The sequence below is a fragment of the Buteo buteo genome, chromosome Z (assembly GCF_964188355.1).
Source record: "Buteo buteo chromosome Z, bButBut1.hap1.1, whole genome shotgun sequence".
Lineage (NCBI taxonomy): Eukaryota > Metazoa > Chordata > Aves > Accipitriformes > Accipitridae > Buteo > Buteo buteo.
This window is the reverse complement of record NC_134204.1, coordinates 8,034,568-8,051,189: the sequence shown is the minus strand read 5'-3', so window position 1 is coordinate 8,051,189 and position 16,622 is coordinate 8,034,568.

The following is a 16,622-nucleotide window of genomic DNA, read 5'->3' as shown; positions in this document are numbered from 1 at the left end:
CAAACCTGGCACTGCCAAGTCCACCACCAAACCATGTCCCTAAGTGCCACATCTACACGTCTTGTAAATACCTCCAGGGATGGTGACTCCACCACTTCCCTGGGCAGCCTGTGGTCCAGTGCTTGACAACCCTCTCAGTGACGAAATTTTTCCTAATATCCAATCTAAACGTCCCCTGGCACAACTTGAGGCCTTTTCCTCTTGTCCTCTCAGTTGTTGGGAGAAGAGACCAACACCCACCTCACTACAACCCCCTTTTAGGTAGTTTTAGAGATCAGTGAGGTCTCCCCTGAGCCTCCTTTTCCCCAAGCCTGTAGCGCTGTGTGGGGTTGTTGTGACCCAAGTGCAGGACCCGGCACTTGGCCTTGTTAAACCTCACACAACCTCGATCCAGCCTGTCCAGATCCCTCTGCAGACCCTTCCTACCCTTGAGCAGATCCACATTCCCACCCAACTTGGTGTTGTCTGCAAACTTACTGAGGGCACTCAATCCCCTCATCCAGATCACTTATAAAGATACTAAACAGAACTGGCCCCAGTGCTGAGCTCTGGGGAACACCACTTGTGACCAGCCACCAACTGGATTTAACTCCATTCACCACCACTCCTTGGGCCTGGCCATCCAGTCAGTTATTTACCCAGTGAAGAGTGCACCCGTCCAAGCCATGAGCAGCCAGTCTCTCCAGGACAATGCTCTGGGAAATGGTGTCAAATGCTTCACTGAAGTCTAGGTAGACAACATCCACAGCCTTTCCCTCACCCACTGAGCAGGTCATCTTGTCATGGAAGGACATCAGGTTAGTCAAGCAGGACTTACCTTTCACAAACCCATGCTGACTGGGCCTGATGACCTGGTTGTCCTGTATGTGCCGTGTGACGGCACTCAAGATGATCTGCTCCATAACTTTCCCTGGCACTGAGGTCAGACTGACAGGCCTGTAGTTCCCTGGATCCTCCTTCTGGCCCTTCTTGTAGATGGGTGTCACATTTGCTAAATTCCAGTCAACTGGAACCTCCCCAGTTAGCCAGGACTGCTGACAAATGATTGAAAGTAGTTTGGCAAGCACTTCCACTAGCCCCCTCCATACCCTTGGGAGGACCCCCATAGATCTGTGTGTGTCTAAGTGGCGTAAACACTGGTAGACACTGTAGACCTGGTGTAGCAGGTCGCTAACCATTTCCCCTTGGATTATGGGGGCTTCATTCTGCTCCCCATCCCTGTCTTCCAGCTCAGGGGGCTGGGCACCCAGAGAACAACTGGTCTTACTATTAAAGACTGACACAAAGAAGGCATTAAGTACCTCAGCCTTTTCCTGATCCTTTGTCACTATGTTTCCCCCCACATCCAATAAAGGATGGAGATTCTCCTTAGCCCTCCTTTGGGGATGTATCAACATCCCTTTTTGTCAGCAGTTCTTAAAAGAGGAGAGAGGGGAGTAAGGCACCATGATTTGACACAGCCTGCCTCAATCCAGTCAGTAAACTACAGACAAGACAAAAATAGATATTTATTTTTTTTTTATGTTCCTGTCCACTAGGCCACAGGATATGAATTTGCATTACAACAGGATTTTTAAAGATGTGGATGTTCAAGCAAATGTTTTCCACACGAGCTACAAAGAATGGTAAAGTCCCGCTGAGGATGCACTCTTTGTACAGGGTGATTACCTCAAGAAGCAAAGGAATAATTCAAAACATATTTCAGGCTCATCACTTTGAATTTTTTTCTTTGCAGAAGTTATCAACAAGAAAAGTAGCAGAAATCAGACTCATGAGCAGGTTGGTGTCAGCAGTAGGACTTGTGAGAAAGTTTCTGTCAAAAGCATGTTTTCCAAAAATACACATTTTGAAAATGTTCTGTGTCAGTCTCCAGTTGTGTATATACACATACATATGTGTTTTAATTGTCCATTTTGAAGGGATCTATTTTCAGGCTAAGAACGGATCATTTTGAGACAGAAGCAGTAGAAAGGGCAGGTAGGAGTGTAGCTGCTGGAAGAAGATCTACATTCAGTTCAAGAGAAAATTGTAACATTTGGTCTAATTAAACTGGTCTGAAGTATCACTTGTGCAGCCCTAATGCTTTCCACTGGAAAAAATGGAGAACTGAATATCCAGTACCATTTACATTAATATTTAAATGTTGTAGTGGTGCTTCATGGGGATTATCGTTCAGAAATCAGCTGGATTTCTTTTGGGTTTTGGCTTTGTGGTGTTTTAACTGTGACAGTACAACTCCACCCATTGCTTCCAAGGCGAAAGAAGTAGATGGTGGATCATGGTGAAAGCAACCCAACTTAAGAAGAATGGCATAGTGAGAGGAATGGGAGACTCCGAAGAAGAGATACTACGTCTACTAAGCTGCAGCAGAACAATTTTTTATTAATATTATTTAATTTTGTACTTAAGAGCATGATATTTCCAGGTGAAGAGAAGATCAGCTTTACCCATGCCAGCATAATGGGATTTCTTTCACGTGTCTGGTATATCTTGTTCCCCAGAAGACAGTAATGTATATACAGCTCCTGCTGAAATCAAAGCAAAACCTTCAGTTACATGACTGTTCTCGAGGCAGAACTGTGTCTTGTCAGTGAGCTCTGTTGCCATACTGAGGTTAGTAAATAGTACTAACCCTAATTTAACGGTGGGGAGACTGAGGTAAAAGTTAAGAGCAGAAAGTGCAACTTCACAACTAGACGGTGAGTCAGCGGTAGAGGAGGAAAGAGTACACACACGTTCTTTCCCTGGTACCCTCTTGTCACAGCTGCCTCTATTTTCAACACTAAACATGGCACCTTTTCATAGGAAGCAAAAGAGAGAGAAATATAGACTCCCTTCTCAAAAGTTTTATTTCTTTTTTTTTTTTTTTTTCTAGCAGTGTACCATGACGTAGCAAATCAGTTCAAAAAGAAGGGGGGGGGGGGGAGGAAAAAAAGAAAAAAAAAAAAAGGAAAAATCAGTAAGTATATCTTATTAAACGCTTGGGTCAGGTTATCTGCCTGTCAGCAAAAGGGGAAAGCATGCATTTGGCATATTGCTGCTGAGCATGCTTTCTATTTCATCCCAGTGCACACCTCAGCTGTACCCAGCATTTAATAAGCATTATATTCAGTGCCCTTTAAAAAAATGATTGAATTATTGCTCTTTTTATGGTTCCATAAAAGCCTTTATTAATCTGGGGGAAGCGGCTTCATCTTGCCTGCCTGGCCAGTCCTCAGTGAATGATTAAATTATTTATGCAGCTTCCAGTTGGCTTTGTTTACTGTGTCCAGATCATGATGTCTTTAGTTTGGAAAATGGAAGCCAAGTGCATATATCTGGTGGTTTCTGGGTGTGAGTGGGCTATGGTGGGAATGGTGATGGGGCATAAATCAGCAAGGACTTACGTAAAAAAAAAACACAGAAAATGTATGCATAGAGTATTCATATGAAATTTTTGTCAATAACTACTCAGACCGGCTTGGAGGACACAGAGGGAAGGGAGAAACTCAGACAAGTTTGCTTCAGGACAAAATTTCCAGAGCTTTTTGTTTCACTGTCAAGGCTGAAATTGAGGAAGAAGCCATGGAGTCCACTGAAGTCAAAAAGAAGAACCTTACTAAGGGCTGAGGCAGGACTTTGGATTTCTATTGTTATGGGTGGTAATGGTGAAATCATTCTGTTATATGTGCTGCAATTTGCTTAAGACCTTGTTCTTCCCTCCAGAGGTAGAGAAAATGGGTTAACTTATATCGTTTGCCAATAATAGAATTTACTTCTTTTAGTCAGAAGAAAAGTAAATCTCTAGGGTAAAACAACTTTAACTCATGACATCCCCACAAGTATCACTCCCTATCTGTTGGTACATGAGATCTACCCATACATCCTTAAAACGCCAGTGCTGTCTCAAATTACTAAGTTTGTAAGATGACCACTTTGAGTTGCAGGATCCATTTTAGCATCCTTAACATGTAGCATTCATGAACTTATTGTAAGTATCTTATAAAAATATGCATTTAACAAAAATTCGGAAGTCTTTAAGACTATCAGTTCAGTAACTTCAGAAGTACCTGGGAAAGTTTGTAACAGGTTAATAAATTTCTTCATCTGAATTGTGCTGCTTTCTGGAACTAAGACATTGTCCTTTTTGTGTCCCTGGGGAAAAAAAAAAAAAACAGAAAAAAAACCCAAAAACAACCCACCCACAAATCAATGCAGATTTTTCTGTTCTGTTGAAAAAGGAAAAATTATTAAAAATAAAAATATAAATTAAAAATTATTTTTAGTACCAGCACACAGAGATTTTGGAGCAGCAGCACTTGTGACTTACTACAGCAGACACACCTGGAAGGGTGTTTTTGGTTTTTTTTATTTGTTTCTTTGTTTGTTTTTCCATCCATGAATTTTTTTTTGAGTGTGAGATATATGATTTAAAAAAAAAAAATCAAAGAAACAGGGTACTACTAGATGTAATCCTACTCTTCACCAGAGCATTTTTAAATACATCTTGCTCCAGGAATTTTCTCCATGTCTGTCATGCTTTGCAATGTTCTTCTCTCTGTTACTGTTGAAAACCAGTCCCTTCCCTTAAAATTCATCTTTCTTCATTGGAAAACTTTTTTTTTTTAATTTTTTTTATTTCAGTTGTCCTTTCCTTCTGCCAAGATGAGGCACAATCTCCATTGACATACTGTGTTTTAGGTAGCCAAATGTTGGGATTATTCCAGAGTTTTCACAGTCTTGAGTTATGGCAGATGCTAATTTCAGCAACAGGGTCCCACCGTGCTGGTGCTGTACAAGGAAAGACACTCAATGCCCAGAACAACATACTATTAAAGTCTGATTCACTGTATAATTTCCTCAATCACTTCTCCATCAAAACTCCAAAGACCTATAAAAAGGCGAGATTAAAGTCAAGCTGTGGTGAATCAGGTCCCTACAAACACTAACCTTTAACTTAAACGGGACACCAAAGAAATGAAGAGTTGCATTTCAGGCCATGGGGAAGGGAGAACATTTCATGAACATTCATTGCTTAGACAAACAGCAAAGAAAGAAAGCATCTGGGAAAGGCACATTGACAAAGAGCAAAGGACATAACCCGCTTCGTATCTACGCATGGCAAATCAATTTAATGTCTTTCATTACTGCTTGAAAACGGAAACTTACATGCGAACAATAAACTTTAATCTGGTTGACAACAGTTTAAAAAATGCACTGAAAGCAAGTTTCGGCTGCATGACATACTTTATGACACTTATTAAAAAGACATACTTGTAAGTCAATTAACCTGCCCAATGGTACATTTTAACTTGTTTTCTATTAGGAAAGGCAGCAAAAGGGCAAAGTTTTTCATTTAGGAGGGTTCTAAGTTGATTTCTTTTTCCTCTTTAAGCAAAGGACATTGCTGGTGTCATCGTCCCTAACCAGTCCAATATGAAATATATGCCGTTGGTGTCCACCAACCCATATTGTCACAGGTAACGGCTGCTTATTCTCTAAAACTTTATAGTCACTGCAGTTTGCTATGGTAATTCATTAATTACAGTAATGATGACACCACAGGATGAGGCAGTTAACAAGATACATCTATCTGGATATTACAGAGAGCATCACTTGCACCCAACATAGATAAGGTCGCAAAAGCATTTTAGCTGAGCTTCTCTCATCCCAGAACTTTCCCAAACTTTTGGGTGTTTGTGTTCCTATTCCCATCCTCTTCCTTCTCTTTAAGTTTGTGCTATTAAAATATAAGCATACACATACAGACACACACACACAGATTCTTATGTATACATTTATTTTGTATCTATGAAAACTCTGTATAAAATATATATCTCGGTATAAAATATATAAACATATAATGTGTATATATTAACTATATGTTGACTGCATATAAGTATGCTTCATGTATGTGTGACATGCATGTGGATATATACACATGTATACATAAAGATTCATAAGGACATAAGCATACATAAGGATTTTGTGTAGATTTAAAAAAAAAATAAATCATTGCTATATGATTTCTGGTAGCTTAGCTTTATGGCAACATGTGTATTGGAAAGGCAGGAAGGGAAGGAAGGATAGAACTAAGTTTTTCTCCCTTTGTGAAAGTGTATTAAATTATACCTGGGCTTACAGATACAAGGAGCTGAGTCTCATTTAGGGTTTAACTATTTAAGCTCCAATGGGTTCTGTAGATCAATACAAATGTAGACAGGATGGGATCTTTTGTCCATAGTACTGTGGTTCCAACAGAGCAGGCAGATACAAAAAATGCTGCATAAATCGTGCATCTAATTGCATTCCGATTAATTTATCTTGTAATGATTAGTTCAACCCGGATTCAGAGGCACACTTTAGCTCTGAGTTGGGCCTAACTTGAACAATTTTAAGCCACCTTCTTACTTTTCCTACTATTAAAATCATAGACCCAAGACAGAAACTTGTTGATGTGGTTGTAGTTTGACAACTAAGAACAATGAAACTTTATTCAGTTGTGTCTCATGCTTGTGTCGGACCTAGTTCACTGATGGTTTCGAGTCTAGTGATTCTGAATGTGTTAGTTCCTTGAAGTCTGCCAGAACGACTTTGCTCTGCAAGTTAAAGTTCTTGCAGGATTTGTAAATGTCTTAATTTGAGCAGTATTCAAAGGACATTTTTTTCTTACGAGATATCAAATATTTTTACATCCTGTCTTTCCCTAGACTTGGAAGTGAAGAGATGAACTGTAACAGCAGGAGCATTTTAATTTCTATAATAAATATAAGAGGACAACTAGGCAGTTTAGGAGCATGGATATACACATATTTAAGCTGTGCACGGGGTTATCTCTGAACTGTTACTATTTTTGTTTCAGGGTTTTGTTTCTTTGTTTTAATCGTGTGTGAAGATGTTATATTAATTGAAATTTGTACAAATGTTTATAACATTTCTAGTTTCTAATAGCAATAGCATTCCGTATAACTTTCTATATTATCATTCTTCTTTAGACCTCAGAACACTTTAGAAATATGGCCGGTTTCATTATGTATGTCATTTTGGATATACAAGCTGCATCTAACATTAATGCTCAAGAGTGGAATTGAACTGGGATTGAAGCAACATTCGCTTCATGGCCACATTATTTAACTGCTAGATCCTGCCAAGTCTAGCTGCGTGCTAGAGCAAGTTGTGTTGTGTGTGCACGAGTGTAATATCATTCTGTGCTTAGTCCAGCTGTAACCCTGTATGTCATCTGCGTCAGGAGGGAGGAGGCAGTCTGATGGGGAAGTCAGCAGGGAAACATAAAGTAGAGACCTACATTAGTAAGAATTGATGTTCTCTACTAGACAGAATGTTTAGACAGCTAAGACGGAGTTAGTACTGCCTTCTAGAGGAAGGAAGATCACTAAAGTTATATCCAGGGACTATCCTGAGTTCTTCTGCATCAATTCCCTGATTGTGGGAACACGTGGAAGGTGATGGACTGCTGCATGAATATTTAAAAACTCCTGGGGGAATTATAATGTTTTCTGAGTCTGTCATTCTTGGTGCAGCTTGTTGCTAAATGTATATTTCTATTGTCTGTAATTATACACACATGTGTACACATTTGTGAATACATATTCAGAAAATAAGCATGAACAATCTGTAAGAACAGAAGAACGTCTCTGAGTGTTCCGTGGCCAAGTTCTTTCAAATATCAGGAAGCAAGTGAAAGAAGGTAGGTAGTCAGTGAATAGGTAGCCTGTAGTGGAGAAATGTGGGGGGAAAAAAACCCAACACCTTTTAAAATACATACAAAGCATGCCTCAAAAAGGCCTACGAGCTCAAATGTTCTCAAGAGGGTTTGGGAGGGAAAAGTGCTTGCAATAACTGTTTTTTATCCTCAGCTTTTAACTTTATCTCACTTTCTCCAAGGGTAGAAGTTGACCCCAAGAGGGTCATGGAATCTGATTTATTGTACTGTGTTTAAATCAACAAAGTCAGTTTTTCAAAGCTGTACTGGAAGTCTCTGGTAATCTTACTTGAACTTACCTACCTTCCTCTTTCTCCCCCCTTCATGTTTGTTTAGAATGCGAAAGATTTTGGTATCAGAAGGCCAAGAACATAAAAGATATCATAATCATGAAAGTTGGTTCCCGGTATAGGAACTAAATTTCCAAATGCACATGGCATGAATGTGAACTGAGTTTTGGTTTTCCTTTCCTTTTTTTCTTTCTTTTTTTCTTTTTTTTTTTTTTTGAGTGAAGTTTAGAGTAATCAGATTTATTTTTTTTTTTTACTTCTATAGGAACTGACATCTACATCTAAACTTTTAATTTTTTTCCTTGATATTTCCAAACATCCAAATATCTGAGAAAAATGTAGGTGATATCACAAACGACCAAGAAAAATCAAGGCAACTAGAATGCATTAAACTAATCCACGTTACCTTGTGAAAAGAAATTATGTCTTTTAGTACATGAGCATTAGGAAAATCATATTAAAAGTAACAGTGCTGTGGATTGATAGAGAAACAACTTTATATTAGTGATCCTCTGTTCCACATTGCTAATGGGAACAGAAAACTAACAATATAAAATAGGCCAACAAGCAGAGAAAAACCTGGTCATATATGTGTTAAATGATTTCTTTACTATTTTTGTCCATTGACTAGTAGGGGGTGGGAAATTTTACCATTGATCCCAAACTAAAAACATGCACTGGTTAGAAGGAACTAGAACCATAGAGATTGGTTACTTCACCCTGATTTTTTTGAATACATCCATTAAAATCTAGAAAAAGTGAATGCTTCTGTTTGTCACAGAAGATTAGCAGTGACTTGAGTTGGTGGGAAAGAGGGAACAGTATCCTTTCTGCTAAACTTCAGATATCTAATTTAGGAGCTTGTATTAATAAGCTTCTAAGCTTCCCAGTTGTCTCTTTAATGTCTTTGATTCTGGACTGACCATCTTACTTTCTAAGGTAAGAAACTTTGAGTTGAAGCTGGATTATATTTGAGTTGAATCATCATAGGTGGGCATGTTGCAATCAACCCAAATAATTTGCCTTGGATAAATCTGGCTTAAATTCCAGCACAGCTCTTGAAAACAACAGATATTATACCATAATCCAAAGAGGGATTCAGATCTTGTAAACCAAGATGCTGCTCTGAAACATGCATTTGGGGTGCTGACAATGAAGTAGGTTTGAAAAACCTGTTTAGTTTATGCCATCTGATATTTACATCATTGCTCTAAGCACTTGAAATGATTACAGCATAAACCCCAAGAGTGATCCTGCCATATTTCCATGTGGCACAGGAGCTTATCAGGATCCTACTTTATGTGTATATCCAAATAATCAACAACAGGAAATGATATTTATCTGGAAATGAACAGGAACCCTTTGGGGTAAAGTTAATAACATAACACAAGTGACTATCATTTCTTTATTGCAGCAATAGATTAAAAATAGAAACCAGTCTCAAAGGCTAGAAAAGCTTATTGGTATAGAAGAGCAAAGATAGTAGTGTGATATTGAGATTCTTCTCCTGCTAAACTGTGCTAATAGTTCTTTAATTGTATTCTAACGTATCACGGTAAAAATGGTGTGAGTAAAGCAGCTATTCTAGATTAAACATGTATGTATATATATCAATGTATTACTGTGACAGAAGGTTGCTACTTCGTAAACCTTTTTGACAATAATGCTTATTGTTAAAAAAGAAGGCTGGGATTGTGCTTCATTTTGTTTGTTTGTGCAGGTTTTAGAGAGGTGTAGATATTTTAAATTCTCTGACTTTAATGTCAAAAGGGATGCTTCCAACAACATCATCTGATCCCTTGTGAGCCATGGGTTAAGGCAATTTTTGTATTACAGCTGTTAGAAGGACATTAAAGTTTGCATAAAAAGTTCAAGCAATACATACTACCACGCTGGTCAGCCAGACATTTGAACAGTCATCCTTAACTCCCTTTCTGTCCTTCCATCCATGTTCCCATCCTAAACTTTGAAGCTTCAGCTTCCAACAACTTAATCATGATTTTTTTTTTACTTTTTACTTACAGACTACAATTCAGTCAACACTTTACTTTTTCTTCGATAAAGTAAATAGACTGAAACCCTCTAGTTTCTCATTATAAAGAATGTTCTCAAAAGCTCTGCTCATGTGGTGGCCATAACATCATATAAAAATTTTATCCCAATGGAATAACTTGATTTTCTAGTCACATACCCTGCACTAATAAGTTCTGTATCTTTTATCTAGTTGTTCCTATGTTTAGTATAGCAGCCTACATTACACCAAACATTATCTAGAAATTTGTGGTGCTGAATTAAACCCACCAAGAAACACTACCATCTCTTTTGACAGTTTGTTCCAAAGTTTGTTTATCTGGGCTTGTTAAAAATGTAAGCCTGATTTCTCATTTGAATTTATTTTGACTTTAGTGCTCAACCATTGACTTTCTTACCTTTCACTGCTCAATGAAACAAACTTCCAAATTTCCAGTATTTTCTTCTCTTTACATTTACATTTTCTATTATAAGGCATTTCTTCCAATCCTTAGATCATTTTTCGTGAATATTCTCTACACTTAAGACTAAGTGCACAATGTGGATACTACAATTCTATATAATATTCCATGACTGGTCTTCCCAATGCAGTGCCTGCCCTCTTCCTGTAAAATAACCTTACCCCTTTGTAGGGAAGTACTGCATAGGAGCACCGAGTGGTCTTTCTTTTCGTGTTATTTTTGTGACTGGCATGATACCACTGCCCCCTTCAGATTCTGCTTTTCTCTTTCCGCAGCTGTGGCTTGAATGTACATTTCTGGAAAACCCATAAACTTCCTCTTCTTTTAGCTGAATTAAGATACATTTTTTTTAAATGGGCTCAGTTTATTTTCTTGTATTTCTTAACAGCCAGTTATCCAATTGTCCCTTCATTTAGCAAATGTTTTGTTGAAATCCCACACTCCTAACTTTTTCAACAGAATCTAAGTCAGTGTCCTTTCCAGGTAAATTATGAAGAATGATTTAGAGATTTATTACTAACTACCACAGCAGTGTGGCATAATTAAAAAAAAACAATAAAACAAAATACAATTTTTATTTTTTTTTTTTAAGTTTCTTTCTGAGGCATTGAGAAGGAAAGAATTGGTCCTGTGGATAATTTACTTCAGGATGTTGTAGAAAAAGATATGTCTGAGAAAGAATTTAAATATCTTCTCATCTCATGGGTAGTATAAACAGTCCTATCAATAAATGGGAAAACAGAAGAGGTCATTAAAAGCCGAGGGTGCTGAGATAAGTAAGAATGAAATTGCCTTCAAAACCAGGATTATAGAGCATAATTCAATAGTCCCCCATGAAACTTTAACATATGGGTCAGGGAACTGACTAAACATAGACTGCTCTCATCTCCTTTGACTGTAGAAAGAGAGAGTCTGATAGAGAATCTGGTTTATTCGTCACATTCTTAAATTTAGACTCTAATATCTGCAATCATACTGGTAATAAATAGCCCTATGACAAGCCCCTTTTGTCAGAAATGTATCACTGAGTGTGCAACATGCACCATGAACTTCCCTACCTTGCCTAAAAGCCCAATGTACATAATATTGTTCTACGACATTCTGTTACTATAGGCTATTGTATAGAGAGCACATAAGTTTCAATAAGAATTATTATTCCAGTTGTGTTAGTTGACACTGTTGAGCAGTGCATTTTAAACTCATAATCACAACAAGCCCCACAGACACCACTAAGAAATCTCAGAATGCTATCTAGGGCTTTCTGATGCAGAGCATAGGGCATTGCCATAAAAAGCTGAGTATCATCTCCTTTCAAGGAAGCAACAAGAGAGCTTTGAACTGATAATGAACTGGTAATATCCAACCATTAACATGGCATCCGAGGTCCAATGACATCAATGGAGAAACCTCATGGATTTCATGGGGCCCTGGGTTGGATACTTAGGCACGTTCAGCAAAGCGCTTACACATATGCAGATGGTCCTCATTCTCCAAATAATTTAAGGACACACTGAACTTTCAGTAAGTGCTCACAGCTCCATTGAAGTCAATTTAAACATATTTTAAAGTGGTTTGTTGAACTGGGAGGAAATGATGAATCTGGGCCTCAGTGAATTTTATGGAAGTGCACGATGTACTTAAATTTAACATATTTATGTAGTAAACTCTCAAATTTCTCCACTGAGCCCAATTGAAAAATGAATAATACATAACCTCTGGCCCTGTGCTTCTTTTGAGCTACAGAGGCCAAGCAGCCCAGAAGCGAAATGGTTACGTATTTCTATGCTAGTCTTTTCCTCAAATCCCAGCAGGAAGTTTCAACTTAATGGAGAGACTAGACTTCTGTATTCAGCCTTCTATTCATCCCTTGCCAGGAGTATGGAAAACAGCAAATGGATCTTCAGCCAGGAGAAAAAAAAAATAAATTAATAAATTTGTTAATTTTATTTGCACCATTTCTGACTAGATCAATTCATATGCCCTCAGATTATGATTGCCTTCATATAAGTTGGACTCAGAAGTTGACAACTTCCATAAACTCTCCGTCAATGAGAAATACCAGATATGTATAAAATTTAGTGCTTAATACAGTTTTTATTTTATTGCTAACGGTTTCTGCATAGCTGAGATGATTTAAGCAGTCAGTAAGTTTCAAGGGAAAGTGCATAGTAAAATGAAGAACAATGCCTTGCTCTTTTCTGTAGCTCTTAACTTTGCCAAGAAATGTATTTCTTCCGACGTCTGTTTTTGTAACAGGAACTCAATTCTGTGAAGTAAGAAAAAAACTAAAATCTAACATAAACTTTTTAAAAGGCAGACTTCTTCTCTATTTTATTCAAATACGTGTGCAAGGAAAAAATAATCATGCAATATTTCTACTTGAATGAGATTTATGGGCCACTTCTGACAACTACCTGCATGTTGAAATGTACTTAATTCTGTGAGTGATCTCCAGAGCTTGAGATTTGTTTCCAACCATTTTGTGTCTTATGCTGCTAAATTCTATAAGTCTGCTTGCCAGACAGAATTTAGTAAAGAAAGCGAGATGGATTTATCTGTTCTGAAAATATTCAGGGTTTCTGCTACTGTTGTTAAAGCCTTAATATTGTAAACACCGATGTATCAGATTTACCTATGTAAGTTAAATAGGATGGCTCACAAGAATGAAGGAGTATAGCTAAGTATTAGCTGTATAGCTATAGGCATAAATTACTGCCTTGCTCTATGGTGCACAATTGTATGGACTAGACAGAAAACTGCTGCTCTAGATATACATTTGTAGGCACTTTCAGTCTCACTAACTCTTGTCAGAGGCAGAAAAAATATCATGCTGCACACAGTGCAAATGATACCATAAAGTAATTGATATTATTAAAGGTGGCTTTCTTCTCATTGTGAAATTCAGCATTCCTGCAAGTTAATAACTCAAGGAAGTGAATGGCTGAAATAAGTGATACTGAAGGGAATATCTTTCTTCAGATCAGAATCTGGATGAGAAGAAAAACTTATATGGGTATACTGCAATTAAGGTTTTTTTTATTATTATTAAACATTCTTTGTAAAGCCTTAAAAAAATAAAAAAACACACACACACACAAAAAAAAAAAAAAACCCAGGCAGTGAAAATATGTCATTTTGAGAACTATTTTTTTCTTCAACCATGGCAGGAAGCCAGATGAAAAGCAGTAAGAAAAGAAGGCAGCTCTGGCAAAAGTTTTGCAAGCATGCCGCATGAGAGAGGATGATTTCAGAGACATTATTATTTTTGTCATTTTAAGAGTTACTGTCCCCGCATTAACAGAAAGCGACTCTTAGAGATATTTACAATAGTTACCTGTCATCTGTATGTACCAGTATCTAGGGTGTAGGAGATTTTCACTAAAGGCAAGTTTGAGGGCTGGCCTGAAACTATATGATGGATTTTGTAAGCATTTAGAGAGAGACCCTTGAGATCTATATAAAATCTCAAACATAGACCCACTTTCAGGCTTTCTCCCACTTGGGCAGCCCTTGCACTCACCAGATTTGTTATGATAATGAGTGCTCACAGCTGAATGCTTGTGTTGTCCATTTAAGACTTGCCTGAGCAGTCTATTGCATTGCAGCCTGTGACACACCATTTTGGTATTATACATGAGATAACACTCACTGCAATCCCAATTAAAAAAATCAAACTAGGAGGGATCCTAATACCAGGTGATATTACCCCGGACTAACTACCAACTACCAGCTATTGCATCAGCTAACAAACAAAAATTTTGCTGCAGAAAAATCACATCTAACAGATATCATGCCATCCTGAAAGCAACAGTTGGAATGTATTTTACCTCTCCACAGCTGCATAAATGCAAATAATGGTAATGCATCTCCAGGATTTTTATGTCTGTTAATCCTGAGTAGTAATGACACAATTTAATGTAAGCTATAAAATAATTATATTTTTATATATGTATTTCTATATGCATATATATACATAAATGAGCACAGAGATATGTAGATGTAAATACATAACTATGATTATAGTAAAGATACGTTACTTTTCATCTTTAGATTACAAAACGCTAAATAAGAAGGTAAGAGTGAGTCTTGCTGGTTTACATCTGTAGAAATAAAAAAGAAGGATGTGAAATAAGTTACATAGTAAGTCACTTGCTAAACTGGGAAAAAAATAACCTTTTGTTTCTCAACTGCAGGCTCTTTCTATCCACTTGGCACCACTGCTTCTCTTAATTCAATCCCAGCTATGGAGTGGATTAGAAAAGCATGATAAAACTTGTCTCAAGTGTTCACTCCACTGTCCTGATTGAAAAAAACAAGAGGAACAAAAAAAACCCCCACACTGGAAAACAAAGGTTAATAATCAGCAAAAGTCTACAGCACTGGCCGTAGCTCTCACAGCCATTTGTACCAGGGCTGCTCTCCTCCTCCTCACTCCCCGATAATTAACCGTCATTTCTGCACTTCCTCATCTTCTTTGTATTGATCTTTCATCATATAATGGGTGCAAATAGCAAGAGGAAGGCTTAATAACAAACATTAAAATGAATAAATAATTACAGCCACAAATCTTCCTCAACCAACTGATTATTTGTTCAGTGACAATATTACAAGAAATTGGCTTTACATAATTTAAAAGGACACTAGCAAATAGGGATTTTTTAATAGCATTTTTCTTCTCTACAGTCTCTGAAAAGGTGCAGGGAGATTGGTGGTCTTTTCTTTAAAAGTCTACAAGGGCTTAACTTCCTAATCACTTTTTCAGCATCTTTGTGATATTCGGTAAATTTCTGAGGAGGTAAAACCAGCTTGCCAGAGATCAGGAGTGAATTACCTTTCCCAAAGGTCTACGAGAGCATTGTCGCGGAGTGTACGTGCGTCTGACTTTCCTGTCCTGAACTTGGGTCTTTTACAGCTCTGAAGGACGAGAGCTCTAAGTAGGCTGGTGAGAATAAACAAAATGAAAAGTCTGAAGGAGAGGTGAGGTGAAGACACCTTGCGTGAGGAGGAATCTTCCCATGTGGAATGAGCTGAATTCAGCCTCAACTCTTCTTTCTGATGAGCAGCAGCATGTGCTCATGGGCACATGGTAGGATAGGAGGAGGAGCAGTGCTCGGGCTCCTACAGCGTGCAAAGTCAAGGACCCTTCTGCCTCCTCCTCTGCAGGACAGAGCTCAAGCTGGTGCCCTGGCCCTTCCTTAGGCACATCCTTAGTCCTGTCCTTATTAGGATAGATGAGGCTTTTGTGTAAGGGGCTCGGTATTAGTAAGGAGGGCTCAGTACTCCGTAGCTGACTTGGAAATGCAGCTCACAGTGCCATTTCGGAAGGTGAACGCGAGGGAACATCTGTCCTCAGTGTGGGACTTCTGTGCCATGGTGATACAACAGGTCCCCAGGCCAAGCTTGATACATTGTGTTTAATTCAGAAATTCACCTTAATGCAATCACCCTTATCAGAGAGACTGCAAGCATCAGCATCATCAGGGACATGAAATTTTCCTGTCACCTCTGCCTTAAACAGTCTCTGACCTTAGTGCGTACCATTAGCTGTTTCAGAGATGTCATGTGGTTCCCTGGTAGGAACACCTATCTGTGACATCCCAGATCCCTGAAACAAGAGGAATTAAGAATACTAGCATGTTTTGAGCCAAGATTTTGAAGGTCAGAGGTCAAGTGTGCTTTGTTCATTAACACACTTCTTGTTCAGAAAGCTCCGTAACTAGATGTCCACACGTTGAACAAGTAATGACCTGAAAATGGCACGATTTACAGGATGATATGCTGGCAGAAAGTTTTCTAACACCTCCCAGAAGTGCACTTTCCAGAAACCCACTGTACATAAACATAAAGGTCTGCAATCTGTCAGTTAATATTAATGTGGTCATTTACTGGTAAGTTGTAATAACATGATGCACATGGGACTTGCTACACTGACCTTTTTGGTGGAAGTGATTCATTAAATGGTCACTCATTTAGACAGCAGTAACTATTTGCACAGCTATTAACATTTTAGAACTTAACTAGGTATTTATTGCTTTCAAAAAGAAATTTTTTACCAAGGTTAGCTGAAGACCAGCTTTTTCATTATTCAATAAAGGAAAGAATTTGAAATTCAGGAGCATCAATTACAAAGGGGTGGGA